Genomic DNA, 22,387 nt, shown 5'->3' with positions numbered 1-22,387 from the left:
TTCCTGAACGATGGCCTTGGGTCATTTGTAGGGTGTCCGATTTTCATCTTCTCTCCATCCCCACTCAGTAGCGCATGAGCGGTAATGTTGGCCATGCTCGTCCCGGGAGGCATACGTGAACAATTCCCCTTCTTCTCTCTAAGTTCTTGGAGCTGTATGGGTTGTTGTGGTGTGGCGCCTTGGCTCGTCCTTGTCCCCCTTGTGCCCCTCCAGAATATACCGGTGACAGGTTTTCTTTCCATGTGAAAGGTGGGTTGGTAATCGAGTTGCTTTGTCGGGTCTGCCCGAACGATGGCCTTGGGTCGTTTGTAGGGTGGCCAATTTTCGTCTTCTCTCCATCCCCGCTCAGTAGCACATGAGCGGTAATGTGGGCCATGCTCATCCCCGTCCCTCTTTCCCATCCCAACGATAAGAATGTTGAATGTTTTCTCGGCACTCCTTTGAGCCTTCATTGTTACGATCCCAGATGGAAGCCCCAAAACTCCGTCATTTCCTATGTCGCTATCATGCCCCTCGGTTGTTGCGAATAGAGAATTTTGATTGGGTTGGGAAGCCGTTTGTGGCTCCATTGAAATTGGGTCCTTGTTATATTGTTCACCTCCTCCCTATTTGGTGTGGAGGGTTTTGCTTTTCGTGTGAAAGGTGGGTTGGTAATTGAGTTGGTTTTTTGGGTTTGCCTCAAGAATGGCCTTGGGTCGCTTGTAGGGTGTCCGATTTTCATCTTCTCTCCATACCCACTCGGTAGCACATGAGCGGTAATGTTGGCCATGCTTGTCCTGGGAGGCATATGTGAACAATTCCCCTTCTGCTCCAAGTTTTGGGAGTTGTATGGGTTGTTGTGGTGTGGCTCCTTGTGATGGCTAGCCTCTTCATTGTTCAGTTGTTTATGGTGCTGGTGTCTTGTGCTTGTACTCTTACCGTGTTGGCATTGTCGGTTGAAATGCATACATTTAAGAGGGAAGTGGAAGGGTTTTGGTTGTAAACCACTAACCCTCCCTCTTGCTTGATTTTTCCGTCGGGTGATGTGAGGCGTTGTTCTCCTTATTGTAAAGTCAAGGGTTGGGATTCCTTTCAAAGTGCACATCGTTCGTGGTTGTGTTGGCTTTGAGGTTTTGATAGATGTGTTGGCCCATATGTTTGATCGAGGGGTTGGCTTTTCCCTTGCATCTTGCGTGCGTGGCAGGCTTTTGCGGCTGGAAATGTTAAGTCACAACATTTATGGGCATTTTTTGTTTGAATTGTGTTTTCGCTCCTGGTCCAATGGGGAGGAAGCTTGCTATGTCGATGGTGGGGGCTATCTGGAAGAAGGATTTCGAGGTGGAACGCTTTGACCTCCCTCCTTTGCATGGAGGTGGCCGTAGGGGAAAAGTATTCATCGTCTAGTCAGTAAAGCTGTGGGAAATCTCCTAGGTTGCCTGTACGTAGGGTGCAGGGGGTGCGGGGCTGCCCGATCCCTCCTCATGTTTGGATATGTTCTTGTATTATGTATCGAGCTTCTTGATTTGCATTTATTTCCTTCCTTTTCCTTCGCATCGTGGTTTCCACAGGCGATCAAGTGATCGAGGTCCACTGTTTTTGCTGTCACGGGTGGACTCCTAGGTGGGCTCGGTGTTTGGCATGGAGGGTCAGGGGGCACATTTCTAAGAGAGGTTGCAGGCTTGGTTGGTCTTGTTGTTTTGTTTCCTTCGATTTCCTTTGCATTGAGGGTGCCGCAGGCGATCATGCGATCAAGGTCCATCGTTGCTGCTATCCGGGTGGACTCCTATGTGGCCTCTCTGCGGGTAGGGGAGGGTTGGGGGGCACTTGTTGTTTCAATTGTGTATGTGCTCATGGTCCAACGGGGAGGAGGCTTGCTACATCAATGGTGGGGGCTATTTGGAAGAAGGATTTCGAGGTGGAATGCTTCGACCTCCCTCCTTTGCGTGGAGGTGGTCGTAGGGGAAAATTATTCATCGTCTGATCGGTAAAGCTGTGGGAAATCTCCTAGGTTGCCTCTACGTAGGGTGCGTGGGGTGCGGAGCTGCCCGATCACTACTCCTATTCGGATATGTGTTCTTGTATTGTTTAGCGACCCTCTTGATTTGCATTTACTTCCTTCCTTTGCCTTCGCATCGTGGTTGCCACAGGCAGTTAAAGTGATCGAGGTCCACCGTTTCTTCTGGTGCGGGTGGACTCCTAGGTGGCCTTGGTGCGTGGTGTGAAGGCTCGGGCGGCATTTCTGAGAGAGATTGTGGGCTCGGCTGGTTTTGTTGTTTTGTTTCCTTTCGTTTCCTTTGCATTGAGGCTGCCGCAGGCAATCATGCGGTCGAGGTCCATCGTTGCTGCTGTCCGAGTGGACTCCTAGGTGGCCTCTTTGCGGGGAGGGTTGGGGGCCACTTGTTGTTTCAATTGTGTATGCGCTCATGGTCCAATGGGGAGGAGGCTTGCTACTATAGTCATCGATGGTGGGGGCTATCTGGAAGAATGATTTCGAGGTGGAACGCTTCGACCTCCCTCCATTGCATGGAGGTGGCTGTAGTGGAAAATTATTCATCATCCGGTCAGTAAAGCTGTGGGAAATCTCCTAGGTTGCCTGTACGTAGGGTGCGGAGCTGTCCGATCCCTCCACCTCTTGTTTGGATATGTGTTCTTGTATTGTGTAGCGACCCTCTTGATTTGCACATTTACTTCCTTCCTTTGCCTTCACATCGTGGTTGCTGCAGGCGGTCAAGTGATCAAGGTCCACCGTTGCTGCTATCGTGGGTGGACTCCTAGGTGGCCTCGATGCGTGGCGTGGAGGGTCGGGGGGCATTTCTAAGAGAGGTTGTGGGCTCGGTTGGTCTTGTTTTATTTCCTTCCGTTTCCTCTCTGCATTGAGGCTGCCGCAGGCGATCATGCGATCGAGGTCCATCGTTGCTGCTGTCCGGGTGGACTCCTAGGTGGCCCCTGTGCGGGGAGGGCAGGGGTGGGTTGCGGGGCATTTCTAAGGGAGGTTGCGGGCTCGGTTTGTCTTATATGATTTCCTTCCCTTGCCTTTGTGTCGAGGCTACCACAGGCGATCATCCGATTGAGGTCCATTGTTGCTGCTGTCCGGTTGGACTCCTAGGTGGCATCGGTGCGGGGTGGGGAGGTTTGTATGGCCTCTCTATGATAGGATGTGTGCAGTCGGTCGTCTTCTTTTTATTTCCTTCCTTTTCCTTCACATCGAGGCTACCGCAGGCAGTCGGGAGATCTAGGTCCATCGTTGCTGTTGTCTGGGTGGATTCCTAGGTGGCCTCAGTGCGGGGGCGGGGAGGGTTGCGGCTCATTTGTAATATAGAGGTTGCGTGGTTGGTCGTTCTCCATTTGTTTCCTTTGCATCGAGGCTGCCGCAGGCGATCGGGTGATTGAGGTCCATCATTGCTGTTGTCTGGGTGGACTCCTAGGTGCCCTCGGTGTGGGGCGTGGAGGCCTTTGGAGGAATTTCTAAGGGAGTCGGTGAGTGATCACTCGTTTTCTTGTTGATTGGGTCATGGCTGCAAACTCCGGAGTGGCCTTGGTGCATTGTGGCTCGGAAGGTCTGCCCATTTTTTCGCCATGTCCTTGGCATGTTGCGTGTGCTTCCTTCTTGGGATGCAAGAGGTGCAAGGCATAAAAGTTTTACATGATATTTTGATGTCTCTTTGACTTGATGGGTGTTCAGGCTAGCTCTTGGTAAGAGAGTGCCTGGAATGCCCTTTGAAGCGGGAGGGTACTACCTGGTTGATCCTGCCAGTAGTCATATGCTTGTCTCAAAGATTAAGCCATGCATGTCTAAGTATGAACTAATTCAGACTGTGAAACTGCGGATGGCTCATTAAATCAGTTATAGTTTTTTTGATGGTACCATACTACTCGGATAACCATAGTAATTCTAGAGCTAATACGTGCACCAAGTCCTGACTCCTTGGAAGGGATGCATTTTTTAGATAAAAGGCCGGCACGGGCTTGCCTGCTTCTCCGGTGAATCATGATAACTCGAAGGATCACACAGCTCTTGTGCTAGCGACGCTTCATTCAAATTTCTACCCTATCAACTTTCGATGGTAGGATAGAGGCCTACCATGGTGGTGACGGGTGACGGAGAATTAGGGTTCGATTCTGGAGAGGGAGCCTGAGAAACGGCTACCACATCCAAGGAAGGCAGTAGGCGCGCAAATTACCCAATCCTGACATGGGGAGGTAGTGATAATAAATAACAATACTGGGCTCATCGAGTCTGGTAATTGGAATGAGTACAATCTAAATCCCTTAACGAGGATCCATTAGAGGGCAAGTCTAGTGCCAGCAACCGCAGTGATTCCAGCTCCAATAGCGTATATTTAAGTTGTTGCAGTTAAAAAGCTCGTAGTTGGATATTGGGTTGTAAGGGTCGGTCCGCCTACTCGGTGTGCACCTGCCCTTCTGTCCCTTTTGTCGGTGGCATGCTCCTAGCCTTAATTGGCTAGGTCGCGGTTCCGGCGCTGTTACTTTGAAAAAATTAGTGCTCAAAGCAAGCTTATGCTCTGAATACATTGGCATGGAATAACGTGATAGGAGTCTGGTCCTATTGTGTTGGCCTTCGGGACTGGAGTAATGATTAATAGGGACTGTCGGGGGCATTCGCATTTCATTGTCAGAGGTGAAATTATTGGATTTATGAAAGACGGACCACTGCGAAAGCATTTGACAAGGATGTTTTCATTAATCAAGAACGAAAGTTGGGGGCTCGAAGACGATCATATATCATCCTAGTCTCAACCATAAATGATTCTGACCAGGGATCGGCGGATGTTGCTCTAAGGACTCCGCCAGCGCCTTCTGAGAAAACAGAGTGTTTGGGTTCCGGGGGGAGTATGGTCACAAGGCTGAAACTTAAAGGAATTGACAGAAGGGCACTACCAGGAGTGGAGCCTGCGGCTTAATTTGACTCAACACCGGGAAACTTACCAGGTCCAGACATAGTAAGGATTGACATATTGAGAGCTCTTTCTTGATTCTATGGGTGGTGGTGCATGGCCGTTCTTAGTTGGTGGAGCCATTTGTCTGGTTAATTCCGATAACGAACGAGACCTCAGCCTGCTAACTAGCTACGCAGAGGTTCCCCTTCGCGGCCAGCTTCTTAGAGGGACTATGGCCATTTAGGCCATGGATGTTTGAGGCAATAATAGGTTTGTGATGTCCTTAGATGTTCCGGGCTGCACACGTGCTACACTGATGCAGCCAACAAGTTTTTATTCCTGGTTCGAGAGGATCGGGAAATATTCTCAAATTACATTGTGATGGGGATAGACCATTGCAGTTATTGGTCTTCAACGAGGAATTCCTAGTAAGCACGTGTCATAACCTCGTGTTGACTATGTCCTTGCCCTTTGTACACACCGCCCGTCGCTCCTACCGATTGAATGATCCAGTGAAGTGTTCGGATTGTGTCGACGATGGTGGTTCACCACCGTCGACGTCGTGAGAAGTTCATTGAACCTTATCATTTAAAGCAAGGAGAAGTCGTAACAAGGTTACCGTAGGTGAACCTGCGGTAGGATCATTGATAGTAGGGGTTTTCTTTTTTGGTTCAGGTTGGTTGGGTTTTGATTGCAATCTGGGACTTTGTGGTGCGTCTCTAGGGGAGCGGGTTTGGTGTTTGGCGGGAACATTGTTGGTTGCTTGTCTCGAGGTAACTACGCTTGTTTTTTCGTGTGTGCTTGCAAGCCATGCTTGTGCTTGTCCCACTCATCCTTTGTTTTTCTTCCCCCCAATGTGTTTCTAGAGGGGGTTCGGAAGCTTGTATCTTGGGAGCCCTTCCGACGACCTGTTCGGCCGGGCATGGTTGCTGCAGAGTTGAGGTGCTCGGTAAATACAATGGATAAATTCAGACTCATTCGTAGCAGCGGTGCTCGGTCTTTTGTTCGTTGGAAGGCATGGGCCAAGGGTGTGGCCTTCCATAGTTGGTTCTCTCGAAAAAGGCGGCGGCAGTTGATGTGTTGCTTGGGTGAGCTTTTTCGCTGGTGGTTGGGTCGAGGGAGTGGTTGCGCACACCTGGTATCTAAAACCTTCCGTGAGGCGAGATTGTCGGGGTGCGGTCAAGTATGGGATGGATGAAGAGCGGTTCAACCCGTTGGGCTGGCCACCCTAGTCCCTCCTGACCGTTCCTCGACATGCCCTCACGGAAAGGTTGGGTGTCGAGGTAATGAAAAACGCATCCCTCAGTTTGAGCTCCATCAAGATCACAATTTTCCCCGCCGACAGGCATGAGGGTGGCAATCTTATCTCGTGCCTTTGCCATCGAGGGAATTCCTCATCCTCTCGTGACCCACTCCCCTTTTGAGGGAAAAAGAAGTAGTGGGTCGTGTGTTTGTTCCTCCCATTGGATTGTGGGTTTTTTGTGGGACTTGTGTCATTTCTTTGTTTCGTGGTGTGCACTTTGCGAACATCCCTCTCTCTATTGGAATTGCACCATCAATGTATTTGTGGCCCGCGGCTTTCTCCAGCATTGAGCGTCGGCCCGTGACAACTCCTCTTTAGAGTTTGATTATTTGACCCCCGTTGACTCTCTTGCTGGAAAGGTTGTTGGGTGTTTTGTACACGGAGGGGTGCAAGAGCGGGGTGGGTTTGTGTTATTGGTAGCGGTCTATTTGTCGTTTGAAGCCTTGTGCCACTGGGTTAGGGGGCTGTGTGCCTCTCAGTGACGTGCTCCAGACACTGGTCTCATCGTGGCCCTTGTCTTTTCTTTTGGTCAGTTTTAGGTTGTGATTTATTTGCTCGGTTGTTTGCTATGTTGTAAAGCTGGAAAGGGTGTTGTGCTGAATGCATGTGGGAGGGTGTGAAGAGGTGGGATGATTTTCTGATTAGGTGCCTTGTTTGATTTCTTTTTGGTTAGTGGACATCTACTCGGCGTGTTGTTGATCTTCTCTCTTTTGTTGGGATCTTGGTTTCTTTGGTGTTGTTTTCTTCCCTTCTTCCTTTTGCCCTAGCTTTACGGAGCAGAGGTGGGATTGTTGTGGATTGGTGTTCGGGAAGGATGAAAAGTAGTGTGAGTTCCCAGGGTGGCCACCCTAGTCCTTCTCGATCGCCGTCCCCTACAGTTCCCCCCTTTTCTGAAGGTGCAGGGTTTGGGAAGCTTGTTCTCTGTTTGAGCCTCCCCTTGTGAGCTGGTAGCAACGTTTGATATCTCTTGCTTTCCTGTTGTTTTCTTCCCTTCTTGCTTTTGGCACCTTGGCTTTACGGAGAAGAGGTGGGATTGTTGTGGATTGGTGTTCAGGAAGGATGAAAAGAAGTGCGAGTTCTGAGGGTGGCGACCCTAGTCCTTCTCGATCACCGTCCCCTACAGTTCCCCCCTTTTTGCGAAGGCACGGGGGTGGGGAAGCTTGTTCTCTGTTTGAGCCTCCCCCTGTGAGCCGGTGGACGTGTTTGATATCTCTCTTTCTTTCATGTTGTTTTCTTCCCTTCTTCATTTCGGCCCCTAGCTTTATGGAGAAAAGGTGGGATTTTTGTGGATTGGTGTTCGGGAAGGACAAAAACCAGTGTGAGTTCCCAGGGTGGCCACCCTAGTCCTTCTCGATCGTCGTCCCCTATAGTTCCCCCGCTTTTTGCGAAGGCACGGGGTTGGGGAAGCTTGTTCTCTGTTTGAAGCCTCCCCTTGTGAGCCGGTAGCCATGGTTGATATATCCCTTTCTCTCTTGTTTGTTTTCTTCTTCCCTTCTTCCTCGTGGCCCTTAGCGTTACGGAGAAAAGGTGGGATTTTTGTGGATTGGTGTTCCGGAAGGACGAAACGTAGTGCGAGCTCTCGGAGTGGCCACCCTAGTCCTTCTTGATCATCGCCCCCTTCAGTTCCCGAAGGCACGGGGATTTGGGAGGCTTGTGCCTTGTTTGTGCTTTGTTTTCTACCCTTTTCTTCCTTTCGGTCCCTAACTCTATGGAGAAAAGGGGAAATTGTTGTGGGCTGGTGTCGAGGAAGGGCTAAAAGCAGTGCAAGCTCCCAGGGTGGCCACCCTAGTCCTTCTCGATTGCTGTTCCACGCATTTCCCCCCTTTTTGTGAGGGCGTGGGGTTGGGGGATATTGTCCTCTGTTCGAGCCTCCCCCTGTGAGGGGGTTAGACACCTTTGTTTCTTTTTCTCTCATGCGTTTTTCCTCCTTTTGCCCCTTGGCCTTACATTTGTTGTGGGGGGTTCCCCTATTCAGTTTTGTGGCCAGTTTTTCGGTAATACACATGGAAACGACTCTCGGTAATGGATATCTCGGCTCTTGTTACGATGAAGAATGTAGCAAAATGCGATACTTAGTGTGAATTGTAGAATCTCGTGAATCATCAAGTTTTTGAACGCAATTTGCGCCTGAGGCCTCGGTCGAGGGCACGTCTGTCTGGGCATCGCATCCCATTCAAACGCGCTCCTTGCAATATGCTAGGGAGCAGCGGAGCTGGTCATCTGTGCCCCGTGCGGTGCGGTCGGCTGAAATACCTCAAGCGATGTTTCATGGCGTGCGTCGGCGAGCGGTGATCTTGTCCCTTTGGATGGGCAGTCGGCGTTAGCTGATGCGGGCTTTGTGTGGCATTGCTCGAACTTGCTTTGCTCTCTCTTGTCCTCCCATGGGGTAGGGAGGATTTAGCTCCAACTTTGCGACCCCAGCTCAGGCGAGAACACCCGCTGAGTTTAAGCATATAATTAAGTGGAGGAAAAGAAACTTACAAGGATTCCCCTAGTAGTGGCGAGCGAACCGGGAAGATCCCAGCATGAAAATCGGGCGGCGGCGCTGCCTGAATTGTAGTCTGTAGAAGCGTCCTCAGCGGCGGACCTGGGCCAAGTCCCTTGGAAGGGGACATCTGAGAGGGTGACAGCCCCGTCAGCCAGGGACCCTGCCGCATCACGAGGCATTGTCGGCGAGTCGGTTTGTTTGGGAATGCAACCCTAATTGGGTGGTAAATTTCGTCCAAGGCTAAATACGGGCGAGAGACTGATAGCGAACAAGTACCACGAGGGAAAGATGAAAAGGAATTTGAGAAGAGAGTTAAAGAGTGCTTGAAATTGCCGGGAGGGAAGCGGATGGAGGCTGTCGATGCATCTCGGTCGGATGCGGAACGGCTCAGGCTGGTCCGCCGCTCGACTTGAGGTGAAAACCAACACAGGCTGCTGCATCATCATAAGCATGGGTGGATTACTGCCTGTCGGTTTTCCGTTGCGGTGGTCGAGGAACAAAGCGTGCGCCCTTGTGGCGGGCCGTGTGCACCTGGGCACTCGTGGTGTTGGTTGGCGGGCTTTCCATTCGACCCGTCTTGAAACACGGACCAAGGAGTCTAACATGTGTGCGAGTTGGAGGGTTTGAAAACCTGCGAGGTGCAAGGAAGCTGATGGGCGAGATCCCCTCTCTGGGGGGGTGCATCTTCGATCGACCTTGAGCTTATGTGAAGGGTTCGAGTGCGAGCACACCTGTTGGGACCCGAAAGATGGTTAACTATGCTTGAGCAGGGCGAAGCCAGAGGAAACTCTGGTGGAGGCTCGTAGCGATACTGACATGCAAATCGTTCGTCTGACTTGGGTATAGGGGCGAAAGACAAATTGAACCATCTAGTAGCTGGTTTCCTCCAAAGTTTCCCTCAGGATAGATGGAGCTCACGCGCGAGTTTTATAGGGTAAAGAAAATGATTAGAGGCATCGGGGGTGTAACGCCCTCGACCTATTCTCAAACTTTAAATAGTAAGAGGGTGCGGCTGCTCCATTGAGCCGTGCCGTGGAATCGAGAGCTCCAAGTGGGCCATTTTTGGTAAGTAGAACTGGCGATGCGGGATGAACCGAAAGTCAAGTTACGATGCTGAATTGCGCACTAACCTAGATCCCACAAAGGGTGTTGGTTGATTAAGATAGCAGGACGGTGGTCATGGAAGTCGAAATCTGCTAAGGAGTGTGTAACAACTCACCTACCGAATCAACTAGCCCCGAAAATGGATGGCGCTGAAGCGCGCAACCTATACTCGACCGTCGAAGCAATTGCCTGGCTCCGATGAGTAGGAGGACGCGGGGGTTATTGAGAAACCTACGGCGTGAGTTTGGGTGGATCGACCCCCGGTGCAGATCTTGGTGGTAGTAGCAAATATTCAAATGAGAACTTTAAAGACTGAAGTGGGGAAAGGTTCCATGTGAATAGCACTTGGACATGGGTTAGTCGATCCTAAGAGATGGGGAAGCCTTGTATCAAGGGTGCACTTTGCACGAGCATCGAAAGGGAATCGGGTTAATATTCCCGAACCGGGACATGGCGGCGGGCAGCAACGTTGGGAAATCCGGAGACGTCGTCAGGGGCCCCGGGAAGAGTTATCTTTTCTTTTTAATAGCTTTCCCACCCTGGAATTGGTTCACCCGGAGATAGGGTCCAGCAGCTGGAAGAGCACCGCACATCTTGCGGTGTCCAGTGCACCCTCGGCGGCCCTTGAAAATCTGGAGGACAGAGTACCATTCATGCCCGATCTTACTCATAACCGCATCAGGTCTCCAAGGTGAACAACCTCTGGTCAATAGAACAATGTATGTAAGGGAAGTCATAAAAATGGATCCGTAACTTCGGGAAAAGGATTGGCTTTGAGGGTTGGGCCTAGGGTCTGCGCCCTCAACTCGTGGGCTGTCGGCAGTCTGCCCGAGCTGCTCTCGCAGCGAGGGCATGCAGTCGCGTGCCGATTGGGCTACGGGCGTAGAATGCCCCCTGCCGGGGGCTTTTCCCTAGGCGTCGAACAGTCGACTCAGGACTGGTACGGACAAGGGGAATCCGACTATTTAATTAAAACAAAGCATTTCGATGGTCCCTGCGGATGCTGACGCAATGTGATTTCTGCCCAGTGCTCTGAATGTCAAAGTGAAGAAATTCAACCAAGCGCAGGTAAATGGCGGGAGTAACTATGACTCTCTTAAGGTAGCCAAATGCCTCGTCATCTAATTAGTGAAGCGCATGAATCGATTAACGAGATTCCCACTGTCCCTATCTACTATCTAGTGAAACCACAGCCAAGGGAACGAGCTTGGCAGAATCAGCGGGGAAAGAAGACACTGTTAAGCTTGACTCTAGTCCGACTTTGTGAAATGATTTGAGAGGTGTAGAATAAGTGGGAGCCGTTTTTGGCGCTAGTGAAATACCACTATTTTTAATGTTATTTTACTTATTCCGTGGGGCGGAGATGGGACACTGCCCCTATTTTTCGCCTTAAGGCACGTTTCAGCGGGTCGATCAGGGCGGAAGACATTGTCAGCTGGGGAGTTTGGCTGGGGCGACACATCTGTTAAAAGATAACGCAGTTGTCCTAAGATGAGCTCAATGAGAACAGAAATCTCGTGTGGAACAAAAGGGTAAAAGCTCATTTGATTTTGATTTTCAGTACGAATACAAACCGTGAAAGCATGGCCTATCGATCCTTTAGATTTTTGGAATTTGAAGCTAGAGGTGTCAGAAAAGTTACCACAGGGATAACTGGCTTGTGGCAGCCAAGCGTTCATAGCGACGTTGCTTTTTGATCCTTCAATGTCAGCTCTTCCTATCATTGTGAAGCAGAATTCACCAAGTGTTGGATTGTTCACCCACCAATAGGGAACGTGAGCTGGGTTCAGACCGTCGTGAGACAGGTTAGTTTTACCCTATTGATGAACTGCACCGCAATAGTAATTCAACTTAGTACGAGAGGAAGCATTTATTCACACAATTGGTCATCGTGCATGGTTGAAAAGCGAGTGGCGCGAAGCTACCATGTGTCAGATTATGACTGAACGCCTCTAAGTCAGAATCCACGCTAGTAGAGGTGCATGTCACTCTTTGACTGTATCTCGACCCGCAGTAGGGGCATCGCTTTGTCGCCCCCAGGGGTCCGTGTCATTTTCAAACCGCGACCGTGAAGCATCTCGGTCGGGGCAACTTTGAAGTTCAATTCCAAACGGTAGTTGAGAAGAATCCTTTGCAGAAGACTTAAATACGTGACGGGGTATTGTAAGTGGCAGAGTGGCCTTGCTGCCATGATCCACTGAGATTCAGCCCTTGGTCGCCTTGATTCAGAGCTTCGCTCTTGTCACAAACAAAATCTGGGCAACCCTCTCGCGCCTCTACCTCTTTCCTCCAGACGACAATTTTTCATTACTTGGGGGCGGGAAATTTGGGGTTTCCACACCGAAACGGAAAAGGCACCGAAGCCGGGGAAAACTGGGGTTTCCATGTCGCGCCCCGGTGCCCAAAATTTGGGATTTCCATGCGGCGCCCAAAATGTGGGGTTTCCATGCGGCGCCCAAGATGTGGGGTTTCCATGCGGCGCCCAAAACGTGGGGTTTCCACCCGGCGCCCAAGATTTGGGGTTTCCATGCGGCGCCCAAGATATGGGGTTTCCATACGGCGCCCAAAATTTGGGGTTTCCATGCGGCGCCCAAAACGTGGGGTTTCCACTCGGCACCCAAAATTTGGGGTTTCCATGCGGCGCCCAAGATTTGGGGTTTCCATGCGGCGCCCAAAACGTGGGTTTTCCAGGCGGTGCCCAAAATTTGGGGTTTCTAGCCGACGCCCAAAATTTGGGGCTTCCATGTCTCGCCCAAAATTTGGGGTTTCCTTCCGGCGCCCAAAATTTGGGGCTTCCATGCGGCGCCCAAAATGTTGGGTTTCCAGGCGGTGCCCAAAATTTGGGGTTTCCGCCCGGCGCAAAATTTTTTGGGCTTTACACGTCGCGCCCAAGCCTGGGGAAAATTGGGGTTTCTATGTCGCGCCCTGGCGCCCAAGCCGGGGGAAACTTGGGGTTTCCATGTCGCGCCCTGACCGAAACCGGCAGCGCCCAAGCCTGGGGAAACTTGGGGTTTCCGAGTCGCGCCACGATCGAAACCGGCGGCGCCCAAGCCTGGGCAAACTGGGGGTTTCCAAGTCACACCCCAGTGCCTGGGCCTGGGGAAACTTGGGGTTTCCATGTCGCGCCCTGGCGCCCAAGCCTGGGAAGCTTGGGGTTTCCATGTCGCGCCCTTGATGTACCCACGGGTTTCCGCATTTTACGGCACGAGAGAAATGCGAGGAACTTGGGGTTTCCATGACGATGCAAACCAACTCGCAAGTCTCGGGAACTTGGGGTGTTTCAAAACCACTGCCCAAGTCTGGGGAACTCGCTGTTTCCATGTTGCGGCACACCCTGAATCGCCCGAGAGTCTGTGGAACTTTAGATTTCTATGTCGTGGGGCCACGATGAGCCGCCAAAGTCCGGGGAACTCGGGGTGTCGATTTCGCGGTGCGATGAAAACTGCTACCCAAGTCAGTGGACACACACTGGGTTTCCATTTCGCGTCACAACAAAAATTGCTACCCAAGTCTGGGAAACGCGGTGTAAGGACCTGCGGTTTTGTTTCTCCACGTCAGTGCGAAGTGCGAACTCTACGACCGAAATGTGGGGAGGGACATAAGTATAATGCGCATTAGAGGTGGGGCGATGGTTGGTTCATAGCGTGGGAGCATTTGGCATAACCCACGGGCCGACTCACATGCTGGGGCAACTTGAACGAATGATTGTTTGCCGACCAACAATCGGATGGCAAGTTTGCGACGTGTAAGGGCGTTTTGGCACGCGGCGGTCGAGTCGGCCTGGGCAGCGACTCACCCAAACGCTCGTATAAATATGGCAAGGCGTTGGCGCATTTGGCATTCATTTGAAGATGGACATTCGAACATGAGCATTTGGTGATCAAGAAAAAAGTGCGAAGTAGTGGAGCAGGTCGCAAAAGAGGCACGAGCATATATGCACCCGCTCTTGGGCAAGCACACACGATACACACAGGGTTCGGTTATCGGGTGAGGGCGCGGGTAAGGAAGGCACTCGCCATTCGGTGTGACACGGGGTGTCTCGGGTAGGTCACCCGCCCGTCGTGGAAGACGAAACGCGGAGGTGTCTCCGGTTACTTGGGTAAGTCACCCGCCCGTCGTGCAACAGGAAACGCTGGGTGACTCGGGTGAGGTCACCCGCCAGTCGTGCAGCGGTAAACGAGGTTCGGTCGACGAGTACGGTTGGCAGCCTGTGTGAGGGCGCGCCCGCCTAGCTCGGGCAAGGAACTTGGTTGGCACACGGAGGTGTTGCCTATTTGTAAAATCTGCTAAGTATGAAACTTGGTGTTTCCCAAGTATACTTGTAAAGCCTCGTAAACATTGTAGGGTTGAATAATATATTGTATTCGAGCAGACTCATTGTTCAGGGAGTTGCCCCTCCCTTTACACTGTGCAATTGTGTTCTTCATGTATAATTGCTGATGATAATGAATGTGTATGGGTGTTCATTGGCATAAAGGAAACATAATAATACTTGGTTGTGAAAAACAAACTAAGTAGACTAATGGTTAGGCGTAGTCCATGAACATAAGTATTGGTGAAAAGAAAGTGTTCGGTGGCGCCGCACCTCGCCAAGTACTACTGGAAGAGTAATGTAGGCCTGGGGGCGTGACATGCGGGGTTCCCATGTCGCTCGTGCTGCGTTGGGGATGGCGCACGCCCCTTGATAAATGCACGATGGGTGAGCCACCGACGGAAGGCGCGCAGGCGACCCTTGTTTCGTGCTCGGATGAAAGAGGTAACCATGTGCAGACGAGTCAGGCTGCGGGCAGGTGTGCGACATGTAGCGACGGGTGTAATCAGCGAGGTGTTGGAGCCGACCCATGGGTGCGACAGTGCACATGAAGGGACACGACGGTTCGTTGGAATGGGGCGTGTCGAGGTTATGTGGCAGGTCATCCGGGCATGCATGTTGATGGAGCCGACCCTTGTTATCCTCGAGAGACACAGCCCTTGGGTGAAAGGATGCGTATAAGTAAGAAGGATGTTGTTCGACGAAGGGACATTGAAATCAAACTTCCACATCGCAGAACAAGTGCGAAGGAAGGAGTTGGGTGAAAATGGAAGGAAGAGAAGGACGCGGGTAAGAGGGCCGCACCAGCGGGCGGATTATAGAGGGCGGGTCGGGCTTGGTAGTGCAGACAGGCAGAGTGGGGCGGGTTACCATCCGGGCAGGCAGGCCGCACTGCATGCGGGCCATGCGCCCTCACTATGGACCGCATCGACGGGCAGCGTTTTGGCGCCACGGAAGGGAAATTCGGGCGGACAGGTTCGCAATTCAGGTGTGGAGTTGTGTCGTGCAGGCTGCGAGCTAGTGCAGCATGACCACACGACATGACAGGTTGAAATAATAATTGAAGAAGATAAATTTATGGTAAGTTATTTTCGTTGCACTGTTAAGAACACTTACTGGAAAATTGACCGAGTGTTGAAGTAGGCGCAGACCGTGTACTCAAGTATTGGTAAAAGGAAAAAGTACGGTGGTTCCACACCTGCTTATGCGTGGTTGAAATACTACCACTAGGATAGGAGTGTGACATGGGGTCTCTCGGTCCCTCCTCGACAAAGGTCACCAAATTGCGGGGTACCCGAGGATTCCATGTCCCGCCTTGTCGAAAGCATCCCAAGTGCAGGAAATTTGGGGTTTCCATGTCTCGTTGCGATGGAAATCGCCCTAAGTGCAGAAAACTTGGTGTACATCGAGCCTGCAACTTCACATCAATAAAAAGGCTCGGTTGGTCAAGAGAATGAAGGTTTCTTCATTGGTAAAGGACCTCGCTAAGGATCAAAGGTTGGAGTCTCTTCTAGAGCTAGTCCACCATGGACTATCAAAAGTTGAAAGAAGGACAGAGTGCCGGGGAACGAAGCGCCGAAGAAACAAAGTGTAGAGAGGAGGAAGGACTCGACTTGTGCTTGGGGGATATAATTTTCAAGGGTCTAGGGCTTCACAATGACCAATAAGAAGCTTCAATGAGGGAAATTTATGAAATGGTTTTACTCTCTGAGAGAGAGAGAGAGAATTTTTTCCCTGGCAGAGAGCCAACATCTTGTGTTCTTGTTCTTATGTTTTTGGCACCAGTTTGATGAAAGTAAACACACATGAATTAATAAGAAGAGAAGAAGATTAAGATAACACGATAAATTGCAAAAGAGATTCACAAATTGTTATCAAGTCTAGAAGAATCCCGCTATACCCCATTTCCCTAGATTCTTCAACACGGTATCGGAGCTAAGGTGACACATCAAGGACAGGGAATCTCAAGAACATCCGCAAGGTTGAAGCGTCAAGCCAAGAGTCTCAATCACATCAAGGACAAGAAGGTCTACCATCTATAATTCCTCATGGAAGACTACAAAGCAAGAAGAAACGCCTTGTATAAAGGCACCTACAAGAAGAACAAATCAAAGAGGGACCTACATCAAGCTACACCATCTTGAAGAATGAAAGGCACTATGAGTCAAGTCATCAAGCAAGTCCATTTGAAGAAAGCAACTTGAACAACATCAAGATCTAAGGAAGGCAAGCCATCAAGTCTTCAAGAAGAAAGCAAGTTCACTACATCTCAAACTCTATCAAGTAAGTATATGTCCCCTTCTGAGTATACCTCAGTGTCTTTTTGCAAGGAAGGTAACAAATTGGTTGGGGCCACTACATGTCGAAAGTCGAACGGTTTGTATGCGAAGAGTATGGACGCTACAAAAGGGATTGTCCTAAACTTAAGAAGGACAACAACAACAAGAGAAAAAGGGAAGAAGCTCATGTAACTCAAGAAGTGAAAGAAGACGACAAGAAGCAAAAGAAGGAAGATCCTCCTATGACTAAGTCAACCTCTTTGCTTAAAGTCTTCTTTCAAAGGGGGCAAAGGTCTCATTGGGGTTCCCATTTATGGGATTCAAGAGAGGATGATATACAGGCGAGAGCAGATGAAGCAAGAAAGGCTACACCAATCGAGGAGAACTATCAAATAAAGCCGCGATGATAAAAGCATAATCAAGGTGAGGTATGTATGCATCAAAGTTTAAGTCATGTCGCCATATATGTTGATTGGGTCATGGGAAAAGTTCTAGAATCACGATAAAGAATAAAAGGATCTCTTTTGCCAACGACATGCTCGGAGGCATGTGCTACAGTGGAGTAAAGGTCAACATGAAGAAGTGCTCTCATAAGGAGTATAAGGTGGTTGACCAATCAATCCAATAAGAAGCAAATGAAGAACATCGCTGTCACAAAGAATAACTATTTGAAAATATTCCTCAACATCTCTCGAGAGAAGGCATGGCAACTCTGACAAAGGAAGAAAAAGATAAAGGACCCTTGACACCTACGAAGGCCTTGGAGATAGTAAGGTGCAGATAACCGATTCAACTCTACAAATATGTCATGATGAAGAGCAATATAACGATGAAGTCATGAAGGGCCACTAAATCAAAGTACAGGAACAAGCGAGTACAACTAAGCATCCATGTGATAAGTGTTATGAAGGATAGACAAGGTGACAAAGGAGTAGCTAGATGACAAAAAGGACCTGATATATATCAAGAAGGCCACTTTCCATGAAGGGAGCAATGACATGACAAACCAGGGGGGAAAGTGATCGAGGGCCGGTACCCTGCCAAGAAGAAGTTCAAACAAAGACTTCATGACATCGAAGGAAAGAAGGAGATCAAGCAGCTGAAGGACCCACGAAGAAGACATTGTTGATGAATGGAAAAGTCCCTAGCTAAGAGGGGGTTCTAACAAGTTCCCAAATACAAAGGATGTTGGGCAAGTTCCTTGTCAGAGGAAACTTGGGCATGTCTTCCCCAATCAAGGGGAAGAGATAGACACAACATTCTTGTCTTCACTTGGCAAGAAATAACGGGAGGATTGGGCAATCATTTGGCATCTGATGCTCTTTGAGGATGTGTAGGGCACCGAAGACAAGAGTAGGCAAGAGGAGCGATATTCTTTGAGGGATGGGAACCCAAGACAAGAATTGTCCTGGAAGGTCATACTCAGGGAACACCTAGGTGGGTATGTACCTTTAGAGACAATGACCAAGGTGTTTATAAGCCATTGGCCTCGCCAACATTGTGCTCTGGTATTATGAGAGATAAAGCTGTTAGTCAAGGCCTTGCTATGAACAATGTTGGCTAATATGATGCTATAACAGATGGGGCCAATCCGGTTTCTCTTATGTGAATTATTCAAGATTGAAAAATAGCCAAACACCTTGTAATGATTTATGAATACCTCCCTAGTTGAGAGGGGGTGTTGAAGAAAGTGTAACTGGGTTCGGTCTTCATAAATGTACTTTTGATATTTGTATTTATTCAAGAAAATAAATAAATAAATAAATAAATAAATATATTATATTTTTCATTGAGTTTCTTGCTCATTGAAATAGGGCTAGCACATGTTAAAGTGTTATAAAGAGTCGAAAGAAAATGTTGAAGATATTAAGGGCATGTTACCCCAGGTATATTTATGTATTAGAGTCAAATATATTCCTACCTTCGTGCCTTCGTTTGGGTCGTGCGCCCGTTCAAACACCAAATTTCCTTCTGGCGGGCCGGGTCATCCCGTGTCGTGCCGTGTGTGGGGGTGCGCAGGCACATGTGGGTGTGCCGAAAATGCCAAGTCATGACCGCCATGTGCCTTCTTTGTTCGGGTCATGCACCCATGGAAACCCCAAATTTTGTTCGGGAGATTCGGGTCGGCTCGCCCAGGGCGGGTCGGGTCATGCCGTGTCGTGCGTGGGTGCCCCGACACACGTGGCCATGCCAAAAATTCTAAGTCGTCACCACCCGTGTGTCTTTTTCACATTCGTGCGACCCGTTTGCCCAACGCTCCCTCGGGCCTTCGTTCGGGTCGTGCACCCATGGAAACCCGAAATTTTGTTCGGGCCGTGCACACATGGAAACCCCAAATTCTCTTCGGGCGGGTTGGGTCATGTCGTGTGTGGGTGCCCGTGCAAACGCGTTCGGGCGAGTCGAGTGGGTTCGGGTTGTGCCGTGCCGCGCATGGGTGCTCGGGAACATGTGGCTGTGAAAAAAATGTTAGGGCATGACCCCCCGTGTGCCTTCTACACGTTCGTGCGGCCCGTTTGCCTGACGCTGCCTTATGCCTTCGTTTGGGTCGCGCACCCATGGAAACCCCAAATTTCGTTCGGGTTGTGCATACAAGGAAACCCCAAATTTTGTTCGGGTCGGGTCGTGTCGTGTCGTGTGTGGGTGCCCGTGCAAACGCATTCGGGCGGGTCAGGTCAGCTCGCACAAGGCCGATCGAGCCATGTCGTGCCGTGTGTGGGTGCTCGAGCACACGTGGGCGTGCCAAAAATGCTAAGTCGTGACCACTCGTGTGTCTTCTGCACGTTCGTGTGGCCCATTTTCCTGATGCTCCCTCATGCCTACATTCAGGTCGTGCGCCCACGGAAACCCCGAAATTTCGTTCGGGTCGTGCGCCCATGGAAACCCCAAATTTCATTCGGGCGGGTCGGGACGTGTCGTGTGTGGGTGCCCGTGCAAACGGGTCAAGTTGTGTCATGTCGTGTTGTGTGACTGTGCCTAGGGCACACGTGGCCGTATAAAAAATGCTAAGTTATGAAGGGGGGTGTTCCTTGTGCACGATCGTGCTGCCTGTTTGCCTGAATCTCCCTTGTGACTTCGTTTTGGTCGTGTGTCAAAGCCCATGTAAACTCATTCGAGCGGGTCGTTTGTTGTGTAAACACTCGTTTGGGCAGGCCATTTACCATGTAAACTCATTCGGGCGGGTCGTTTGAGGGCGCCCATGTAAACTTGTTTGGGCGGGTCGGGCGAGGTCGTCCGTGCAAACCCGTTCGGGCGAGGGCGTCCATGCAAACCCGTTCGGGCGGGTCGTTCGGGCGAGGGCGTCTGTGCAAACCCGTTCGGGCGGGTCGAGCGACGACGTCCGTGCAAACCCATTCAGGCGGGTTGGGCGAGGGTGTCTGTGCAAACTCATTCGGGCGGGTCGTTTGAGGGCGCCCGTGTGAACTCGTTCGGGTGGGTCGTTCGGGAGAGGGCACGCTCGGGCGAACGAGCCTGTATCAAAAATGCTAAGTTGTGACCCGAGGTTGGCTTTGTGCACGTTCGTGCAGCTCGTTTGCCTGACTCTCCCTTGTCGCTTCGTTTCGATCGTTCGGGCACCCATGCAAAATCATTCAGGCGGGTCGTTTGAGGGTGCCCGTGTGAACTCATTCAGGCGGGTCATTCGGGTGGTCGTTTAAGAGCGCCCGTGTGAACTCGTTCGGGCGGGTCGTTCAGGTGGTCGTTTGAGGGCGCCCGTGTGAACTTGTTCGGGCGGGTCGTTTGAGGGCGCCCGTGTGAACTCGTTCGGGCGGGTCGTTTGAGGGCGCCCATGTGAACTCGTTCGGGCGGGTCGTTTGAGGGCGCCCATGTGAACTCGTTCGGGCGGGCCGTTCGGGAGGGTCGTTTAAGGGTGCCCGTGTGAACTTATTCGGGTGGGTCGTTCGGGCGAGGGCGTGCCTGGGCGAACGAGCCCGTATCAAAAATGCTAAGTTGTGACCCAAGGTTGGCTTTGTGCACGTTCGTGCAGCTCGTTTGCCCGGCTCTACCTTGTCGCTTTGTTTCAGTCATTCGGGCACCCATGCAAAATCGTTCGGGCGGGTCGTTTGAGGGCGCCCGTGTGAACTCGTTCGGGCGGGTCATTTGAGGGCACCTGTGTGAACTCATTCGGGTGGGTCGTTCAGGCGAGGGCATGCCCGGGCGAATGAGCCCATATCAAAAATGCTAAGTTGTAACCCGACGTTGGCTTTGTGCACGTTCATGCAGCTCATTTGCCCGGCTCTACCTTGTCTCTTTGTTTCGGTCGTTTGGGCACCCGTGCAAAATCGTTCGGGCGGGTCGTTTGAGGTGCCCGTGTGAACTCATTCGGGCGGGTCATTTGAGGGCGCCCGTGTGAACTCGTTCGGGCGGGTCGTTCGAGCGAGGGTGTGCCCGAGCGAGCGAGCCCATATCAAAAATGCTAAGTTGTGACCCGAGGTTGGCTTTGTGCACATTTGTGCAGCTCGTTTGCCCGACTCTACCTTGTCGCTTCGTTTCGGTTGTTCGGGCACCTGTGCAAAATCGTTCGGGCGGGTCGTTTGAGGGCGCCCATGTGAACTCGTTCGGGCGGGTCATTTGAGGGCGCCCGTGTGAACTCGTTTGGGTGGGTCGTTCGGGCAGGTCGTTTGAGGGCGCCCGTGTGAACTCGTTCAGGAGGGTTGTGTGAATTCGTTAGGGCTGGTCGTTCGGGCGAGGGCGCGCCCAGTCAAACGAGCCTGTATCAAAAATGTTAAGTTGTGACCCGAAGTTGGCTTTGTGCACGTTCGTGCAACTCGTTTGTTGGGCTGTCCCTTGTCGGTTCGTTTTGGTCATTTGGGTGCCCATGAAAAATCGTTCGGGCGGGTCGTTTGAGGGCACCCGTGTGAACTTGTTCGGGTGGGTCGTTTGAGGGTGCCCGTGTGAACTCATTCGGGCGGGTCGTTTGAGGGCGCCCGTGTGAACGCGTTCGGGTGGGTCGTTCGGGTGGGTCGTGTGAACTCGTTCGGGCGGGTTGTTTGGGCGAGGGCTTGCCCGGCGAATGAGCCCATATCAAAAATGCTAAGTTGTGACCCGAGGTTGGCTTTGTGCATGTTCGTGCAGCTTGTTTGCCCGGCTCTCCCTTGTTAGTTCGTTTCGGTCGTTCTGGCGGCCATGCTAAATCGTTCGAGCGGGTCGTTTGAGGACGCCCGGGTGAACTTGTTCGGGCGGGTCGTTTGAGGGCGCCCGGGTGAACTCATTCGGGCGATTCGTTTGGGCGAAGGCACGCCCGAGTGAACGAGCCCGTACCAAAAATGCTAAGTTGTGACCCGAGGTTGACTTTGTGCACGTTCGTGCAACTCGTTTGCCCGGATCTCCCTTGTTGGTTCGTTTCGGTTGTTCGGGTGTCCGTGCAAAATCGTTCGGGTGGGTCGTTTGTGGGCGCCCGTGTGGACTCCTTCGGGCGGGTTGTTCGAGCGAGGGCGCGCCCGGGCGAACGAGCCCGTATCAAAAATGCTAAGTTGTTACCCGAGGTTGGCTTTGTGCACATTCGTGCAGCTCGTTTGCCCGGCTCTCCCTTGTCGGTTCGTTTTGGTCGTTCGGGCGCCCATGCAAAATCGTTCGGGCGGGTCGTTTGAGGTTGCCCGTGTGGAATCGTTCGGTTGGGTCATTCGGGCGGGTCATTTGAGGGTGCCCATGTGAACTCATTCGAGCGGGTCGTTTGAGGGTGCCTGTGTGAACTCGTTCGGGCGGGTCGTGTGAACTCGTTCAAGCGGGTCGTTCGGGCAAGGGCGTGCCCGGGCGAATGAGCCCGTATCAAAAAAGCTAAGTTGTGACCCGAGGTTGGCTTTGTGCACATTCGTGCAGCTCATTTGCCTAGCTCTCCCTTGTCGGTTCGTTTCCGTCATTCGGGCACCCATGCAAAATCGTTCGAGCGGGTCGTTTGAGGGCGCCCGGGTGAACTCATTTGGGCGAGGGCGCGCCCGGGCGAACGAGCCCGTATCAAAAATGCTAAGTTGTGACCCGAGGTTGGCTTTGTGCACGTTCGTGCAGCTCGTTTGCCCGACTCTCCCTTGT

General features: G+C 51.4%; 3 non-coding genes across 3 annotated transcripts; all 3 read left to right on the top strand.

The window, feature by feature from the left end:
• Positions 1 to 3,713: 3,713 nt before the first annotated feature.
• LOC149191773 (18S ribosomal RNA) lies at positions 3,714 to 5,524 on the top strand. The gene has a single exon (XR_016255428.1). It is a non-coding gene; the product is annotated as an 18S ribosomal RNA (ribosomal RNA).
• A 2,667-nt stretch (positions 5,525 to 8,191) lies between these two features.
• Positions 8,192 to 8,345, top strand: LOC149191772 (5.8S ribosomal RNA). The gene has a single exon (XR_016255246.1). It is a non-coding gene; the product is annotated as a 5.8S ribosomal RNA (ribosomal RNA).
• Positions 8,346 to 8,592: 247 nt separating this feature from the next.
• On the top strand, positions 8,593 to 12,001 carry LOC149191771 (25S ribosomal RNA). Its single transcript, XR_016255516.1, has one exon. It is a non-coding gene; the product is annotated as a 25S ribosomal RNA (ribosomal RNA).
• The last annotated feature ends 10,386 nt before the right edge of the window (positions 12,002 to 22,387 follow it).

This window comes from Pinus tabuliformis, chromosome 2_2 (genome assembly GCF_031772625.1).
Source record: "Pinus tabuliformis cultivar Carrire ecotype Pingquan chromosome 2_2, CPIR1, whole genome shotgun sequence".
In the NCBI taxonomy this organism is placed as follows: domain Eukaryota; kingdom Viridiplantae; phylum Streptophyta; class Pinopsida; order Pinales; family Pinaceae; genus Pinus; species Pinus tabuliformis.
The sequence above is the reverse complement of the archived record's forward strand: the minus strand, read 5'-3'. Positions and strand labels throughout refer to the sequence as shown.